General features: G+C 57.2%; 1 protein-coding gene across 1 annotated transcript in view; it reads left to right on the forward strand.

Annotated features, from left to right (window-relative positions):
• Positions 1–7657, forward strand: part of ZNF316 (zinc finger protein 316) — a 37079-nt gene that overhangs the window by 4316 nt on the left and 25106 nt on the right. The window lies entirely within an intron of this gene.

Raw genomic sequence — 7657 nt, forward strand, 5'->3', positions numbered from 1 at the left:
GTGGCCACCACGCCCACGGACAAGGCGCCGTGAGGGTGCGTGCACCGATGGTGCCCGGGGAGGCTGGGGAGCCAAGCTGCGTGGGCAGGGGGCTGCCAAGGTCGGGACGGGGCTGCCAAGGTGGCATGAAGGTGGTCTCTGAGCTTAGAGGCCACGGGGCCAGTGGTGTTCCCGACCTACGGCTGCGCAGGCAGCCCTGCACACAGTGGGACGCTTGGACCCCATTTTGTGGTCTCAGAAATCCTGTAATATTGTTCGGAAAAGACTTCCTCGCTTCTCCTGGATTAACTGAGAAGTCCCGTGGAGTGTAAGTGAATACAGGCCCCAGACACCAGGCAGGAGAGAAAGCCCACTACGGCCCAAACAGCACGTGATGAAACTGCTGCCGAGGTTTCCCTGGGAAGACTGGCACTTACTAGAGACGAGAGCCACAGAGGAAAACGCCCAGTGACAGAGGGACAGTTGGTGGCATTTGCCGGAGTGAACAGTATCCAGTGAGTCGAGTGCAGGTGGTAAAGTTTACGGTGAAAAGGATCTGATCCTGATGAAAACTGTTGCAAGGAAAGATGACAGAGAGGGAAGCCACGTGTCCACACTACACAGGCCATCACGGCACTGAACTGTCCTCGAGAGTGTTCGCCTCGGAAACACTTTCTGGAAGGAAAACGCATCAGGATGGATGCCATTCTGATTAAAATGCTGGTTCATAAACACAGGGGCCAAGCACCCAGGGTGTCTAGGGGGACGGGCTAGGAAGCCCTGCCCTGGGGCAGAGGTGACTGACACCTTCCCTCCAGGGCAGCCCAGGGTTTCTGCCAGGCTCGGAGGCAGGGCTGAGGCGCTGGACACTGGGCCTGTTGGCTGCCATGTCCGCGTCCTACAGTGTTGTCTCCACGCCCTATTGTGTTAAAGCCTCTGGCTGAAGCAAAGAGAATTTTGGGAGCACTCTCCAAGGTCTGAAGGGTGGATTCCCCTCAGAAGGAGCTTTGGGGGAGCCCCTGCCCTTGTCCTCCCTGGGACCCAGTAGCTCTAAACTTCTCCGACGCTGCCCAGGGCCTGAGGCTGTGGTGTTCGGTCTCAGGGACAGGGCAGGGCAGGGGGAAGGGGAGGATACTGAGGACAAGGGTTGGGGCCCACAAGCGATGCTACGACCATTATAAAATCATCTGGGCGTTGCACAGAGCAGCGGCAGGCTGCTGATACCCTGTGGGAAGGCAGGATGGCGTCTGACCCCAGCCCCAAGCACTTTTTCTTCTACCTGGCGTCCTACCTGCAGCTGCTTTGGTCCCACTTAACCCTTTCCTCCCCGTCTCTCTGTTGCTAACACAGCCTGTTGCATTTTACAAATGTGTTGGTAAGTGAGAAACAAAAAACGAAAAATAAAGAAAAACAAGTAACTACTGTCCCGCCTTCGTGTTTTCACCTCGGGATCGGGTGGATGGCCAAGGAAAGGTTTTCTGGCTGTTTTCGAAACCCACCGTCATTGAGTCGATTGATTCACAGCGCCCCTAGAGGACAGCGTTGAAATGTCCTCTAGGCTTTCCAAGGCTGTTGTCTTTACGGTAACAGACTACCTCCTCTTTCTCCCACAGAGTGGCTGGTGGATTTGAACCACTGGCCTTTTGGTTTAACAGCCGAGTACTCAACCATTGTGCCACCAGGACTCCCTAGTTGTTCTAGAGCATGGGGCGTACTATTCAGGCTCATGGCCAGCGCTCCTCACCTCACAATTTACCGACAGCCTAAGGTCCTTGGCCCGGGAGTGGCACCATCAACTTGACTCTGACTCACAGTGATCCTGTGTATATCAGAACATAACACGGCTGGTCTCGCGCCATCCTCACAACCACTCCTATGTTAGAGCCCATTATTGCAGCCACTGTGTCCATCCATCCCGTTGAGGGTCTTCTTTTCGCTGACCCTTTACCAAGCACGACGCTCTTCTCCAGGGTCGGTCTCTCCAGACAACATGTACACGAGATGAAGCCTCAGCACCCTCTCCTCTAAGCAGCATCCCGGCTGTCCTTTCCTCCGGTGTTCCGGCAGGCCGCGGTATAGTCCGTCTTCTTCGCCAACACCGTAATTCAGCTGCGTCAATCCTTCTTTGGCCTTCCTGATGCACTATCCAGCTTTCACGTGCATATGAGGCTATTGAAAAGACCATGGCTTGGGTCCAGGACTCCTCAGGCAGGGAATGGACTTATTAAAAAAACCCTCACAGGAGGAACTGGGACAGAGATAGATGCTTGCAAGACCAGTCTTGACGCCTTGTAAGGATGAGCTTTCTGACAATTCAGTTCAACGACAGAGTGGAGTGCAGGGCTGAGGCCGCTGTCATCTGCTATTTTCAAAAGCACATCTGGATGCCCACGTGGAGGAGAGTCATGAGGGGCCTTCCTGCCCTGACATTCCTTGATTCTATTAGGACTCAACCAGCCAGATAATCTCAGAGCCCCCCCTTTTTGTTTTTATCACTTTTGTCTTCCTTTCAGCTTCCACCTCCAAGTCAGTGCCTTTAACTCTTGGCTGGAGGAAGACCCAAACTTGGGGTGCTGGAGCCACTTTTACCCTCTGCACTGACAATCGGAAGTGCCTGAGGAGGGACGTCCCCCATCGGGCCCTTGACCAATCACTGGTGGTGGGAGGAGCTTGCCAGCCAAGCTCAGAGGTGTTAATTACACGTCAGAGTCTCCCAGTGGGATCAGGGTGGTGCTTGCACCCTTTGCAGGACTTCGCTTGAGCTCCTGCCCTTTACTTGGCTTCCTCTCATTCCAACACCCCCCCAGGAGTACTTCCTTAACCACAAATCCTTGTTTCAAGACTTGCTTCTTGGGCACCCACTGTAAGAGTGATGGCCTTGAAGGTGGTCCTAGGAAATGGATCTCTTGCACCGATCCCCTGCCGAGTGGTTGACAGAGGCAGCCGGGCACCATCTAGTTCTTCTGGTCTCATGGTCATACAGGCTGAGGATCACATGTTTCCTAGGAAGTAGACTCTACATGTGGGAGCCTGGGGTGGGATCACTCATCGGAGAGCCTCGGGGACACCCCCCCCCGGGCTGGAGCTTCCTAGGAGACCAGGTGGGAGTGGTCCCTCTGGCCCACATGGTGTCCTGATCCCTTGAGATACACTGTCACTGGTCACTGTAGCAACCACAGAACAGTTAAGTATAGTCAGCGCCATGACGACGAGTAATGAGTCTTGGGTGCACAGCGATCGGCCTAAGGTAGAGGGACAGAAGCCCTCCCACCCAGGATGTCACGCCTCCCATTTCCTGCAGCCGAGGACAGACTACTGCAGGCCAGGCCAGGAGTGAGCACAGCAGAAAAGAGGGGGGGCGGTAGCTTTGGCCCTGGGACGAGAGGAGACTCTCCTGCTCCCCTGGGTGGGGGATATCTGGTGATGTGCGGGGAACCCTGAGTCCCCAGGCTCCTCCCAACCCTCTGGGTCTGCACCAATGGTCCACTCTCTGTTGCTAAAGACAGTAGCTTCACACACCTCACACTCCCCCCCCCCACACACACACATATGCTTGCCTGAACACCGTGCAGAGAGCTCACTGAGGCAGATGTGTTTCAAGTCAGTATTTGCTCCCCCAACTAAGATCTGCCTCCATCTCCCCTTCTGGCCACTAGTCCTATGTTGCTGGTGTTGTGTGGAGTCCGTTCTGACTCATAGCAACCTGAAAGGACAGGGTAGTACTGCTCCATAGGGTTTCCAAGGCTGTCATGTTTCTTTGGAAGCAGATGGCCACATCTGTCTCCCATGGAGCAGCTGGTGGGTTTGAATTGCCAATCTTTCAGCTGGCAGCTGAGCGCCAGGGCTACTTTGCTGAGGGACGAGATTGTTCACCAAAGGAGCTGTAAGACCTGGCTAAGATGTACCAGCAGGAACTAGGAGAGTGCCTGGCAACGGACTGTGTGGGTGATGGCCTGGGTGGATGGGGCCTGAGGCTGGGGAAGGGAGAATTGATAGACATGGGCGCATGCCCTTACATCCCTGCAAGTAATGCCCGGGCAAGGGCCCTGGAGCTGGACCTAACACTCTTGTGGGCAGTTCTTGGAAGCTCGGACAGAACAAAGGCCCACAGTCAATGAGTTGGGAGTTGCCAGGACTGCCTTGGAGCATGTTGAGGAAGGTACCAAAAGGCCTGCAGAAAAGAGCTGTTTTATTCCCAACGCCCCACTGCTGGCCATGTTCCTTAGGAGGGGTCGAGAGGACAGACACTCCCTGCACTGAGCAGATAAAGAACTTGCCGGGAAAAGGGGGCACTGCGCCATCAGCAGCTGTTCTCTAAACCTGGGCTGAATCAGACATGCTGTCATGGAACTGGACTCACTCATGTCCGCAGAGAATGACGGGATCCTGGAGGGGCAGCGGGCAGAGGCGGCATTTAACCATCAGAGGGAAACCAGCCACCAGCTGCTGCCAAGGCTACCTGACTCCTGACGACTGTAAGCGTCAGGGTAGACGTGAGCTCCGCAGGTTCTGCAGTGGCTGGGGTTTTGGAGGGAGACTCTCAGGCCATGTGCTCTGGGTAGACGTGAACCTCCACCTTTGCAGGTGGCGGCCGAGTGCGATAACCGTTTGTGCCATCCAGGGACCCCAGCACAGAGACAAGGTGGACACAGTGACTGAAATGAGCAGTAAGGTTGGATGGCACCCAGCAGGCCCGGACCCGTGGGGGTCTACGGTGATGGCTAACAGACTGTGGTCTTCCTAGGGAAGGAGAGGTAGGCAGCCAGCTAGGGCATTGCTTCACTCCTGTGTCCGAAACAAGGTCAAGTGGTGGCAAGCAAAAGGCGATGTCACCTATCCAATGGACTGCCCCTAACAAGCCTGCTCACCAGCCCCCATCCCTGCCGCCAGCCTCAGGCAGCTCATGTTGACGGGAGGCCTCCAGCCTTTATGGGTGAGGACTGTGTGGCACTGGGGGCTTCTGCAGTGCTCCCAAGCCTGATGTTCCTCGTGTTCCCAGCCCACCAGGACCCCCGCAGGCGGGCAGGCGATGGGCAGGATTTGGGTACATCTACACTCAGTCAATCATGTCCCAAAATAGCATCAAAGCCCACACCGGGCCCAACCACCATTAGATAGAATCGCAGTACCGTGTCATGCTCTAGTTGTTATGAGTGCTGAGAGGTACAGGAAACGTCACAGGTCCAGCACTGCCCCCCTGTGAGTGGGAGAGGGCTCTCCAGGGATGTCCTGGGAGCTGTGGGCCCCTTCAGGCCTTCCTTCTGCCCTCCCAGGGCCCACCCCCTCCCCACTGTCAGCTGCCACACTTCCCTCCTCCGTCCCTCCTCCTGCAGCCGTTCTGCCCACGTGGGGTCCTTGGTCCTCCTGCTCAGAGCCTGGGAGCAAAGCAGGTCCCACTTGTAAACCTGTGCTGTCACCTTCCTCATCAACTGGGCAGTGCCTGGCATGGGCAGGCGTGTGACACTCAGGCTGAGTGTGAGTCTGTCATTGGGGAGCTACCACACTGTACGTGAGCACACCCTGACCAAGAGTTCCTGTTGAAAATGAAGCTGTGTGTGTGTGTGTGTACATGTATGTATATGTATGCACACAGATGTATTTGTATGCATATGTGCATACGCACATGTGTATATGTATGCACATGTATGTGTGTGCATGTGTATGGATATGTATGCGTATGTGTCTGTGTTGGGGAGGTGTGGGAACCTGGAACTCCAGGGATAAGGCCACTGGCCTTGGTGGGACAAGTGCCACCAGGGATCCTAAGAACTCATAGGAAGGGATGGGCAGAGGGGCCAAGGGGCAGGACTTGGCTGGGACTGAGAGATTCGTGAAACCCAAGCAGCAGGGCCACCCAGTGCCATTCCAGCACACAGCTTCCCACCAAGGAGCAAAAGGGAGGGAGAGAGAGGACTGAGGCAGGAAGCGGGTCTCCTGGCTCCACAACCCACCACCAGGAGAGGCCTGCCAGGCAGCTCCCGCCCCGCTGTGCGCAGTGTCCATGGCCAGAAGCACCTGGCACAATCAGCCCAGAGCCAGGGGCCCTTGGGACACGGGAGCAGCCTGAGAGACCCGTCCAGGAGAGCCCTGCCTGCAGGCCCCAAGATGCCATGGCTCCAGGGGAGGGGCATCTGCAAGGCTCAGCCAGTCCAATGCCGTGGTGAGGCACAGACCCGAAAAGTCCAGTCTTGGGGTTCAGCAGAGAGCAGAGCTGGATGGAAGGAAGGGGTCAGGCTGGAAGAGTGGGCCACTGCTATGGATATGATTGTAATAAACACTAGTGGTCAGTACCCTGTTGAGTGTATCAAGGGGCTGCACTCCCAGGAAAGGTGGCTGCCCACCTGAGCACACCTTGCTCCTGAAATCACAGGCAGGGGGCAAGGGCTCAGGGAGGCTGAGCAGTAACAAGTCTAACTTCAGCCTGGGACACGCTCAACTTGGCAGACCATACCTTCACGTGGCTGCATTATGTGTGCCCTGAGCCAGACTATGTTGCCAGACTTCTGATTCTTTTTTTTTTTTTCACAAGAGTGCAACTCTCAATTTTTAAATGTTAGTTATTAATTTAAAAGACAGAATTAAAAAAAATAAACACTAAGAACCAAACACAATCACTCTGAGGAGTCACCTGGGGGGCAGCCTGGTGATCTGGGTGTTTTGGGACGGAGGACACTGCAAAGGGACCAAGGGACAGAGGTTTGAGCCCTCCTGGGCCTGCCAGTTCCCCAGCCGGGGGTGGCTGAGTTCTGGAGGGAGAAGCTGTGATTTCAAGGAGGATGAGCCTAAGTCAGTACGAAGTGCTGCCCTGCCTTGAGCGTTGGAGATGTATGTGTGTGTGTGTGTGTGTGTGTGTGCGTGCATGCGCGCGTGCACTACAGAAGAGCACTAGATATCGTGCCACAGACTGGGGAGGACCCAGGTCAGGCCGTGGCTCACTGGTGCTGAAAAGGGGCCCTGGAACTCTGCAATGCCCACGCTCACCCTCGGACCCCAGCCAAGCAGGGGGCGTGCTGACCTCACCCCCCACAGCCCCAAGGAGGCCATTCACCTGTGCCATTTCCTCTGCTTCACAGCCCTGCCCTCCCTGCTGCTCCCGACCACGTGGCCCTCCTCTGCGAAGCCACCTCACCCTACTCTCTTGTCCTCAGCTGCCACAGCCCAGTGCACCCCTTCATCCAAGCCACGTCCCCCCACCCCACCTCCCGACGTGTATCAGTGCCGGCCCTATAACCAAACCTGGAGGATAGGCGGCCCGGGACCAGGGCCCTGCGGTGACAGCGGGCCGCGGAGCTGTGAGCACCCTGTCCACCTGCTCCATCACCGGCGAGGGGTCGCCCGGACCCTGGGGCCCTGCACCCGACCGGGCGCCCGGCTTCCTCCGCGCGGATATCCGATCACGAGGCCCCCGGGAGCGGTGAGGGCCTCCCTCCCGGGTCGTGGGCCGCGGGGAGGGTCCCGAGGGCCGGCAGGGGGCGCCTGGTGCAGGGCCGGCACTCAGCGGCGTTCACGTGCGCGCCATGGGTGAATGCACGAGGCTGGGTTTAGGGGTGCTGGGCTGCGGAACCCCTGCCGCCTCCTGGGCTGGGGCGGGGGTCTCCACGCAGGCAGGCCCCGCAGGGCGCGCTCGCGCGCGGAGGGCGCGCCCCCTGGCCACTCCCGTGCACCTCCAGGCTCCGGC

The sequence above is a fragment of the Orycteropus afer genome, unplaced genomic scaffold (assembly GCF_000298275.1).
Source record: "Orycteropus afer afer isolate SDZICR_OR568_19922 unplaced genomic scaffold, OryAfe1.0 scaffold00006, whole genome shotgun sequence".
In the NCBI taxonomy this organism is placed as follows: Eukaryota; Metazoa; Chordata; class Mammalia; order Tubulidentata; family Orycteropodidae; genus Orycteropus; species Orycteropus afer.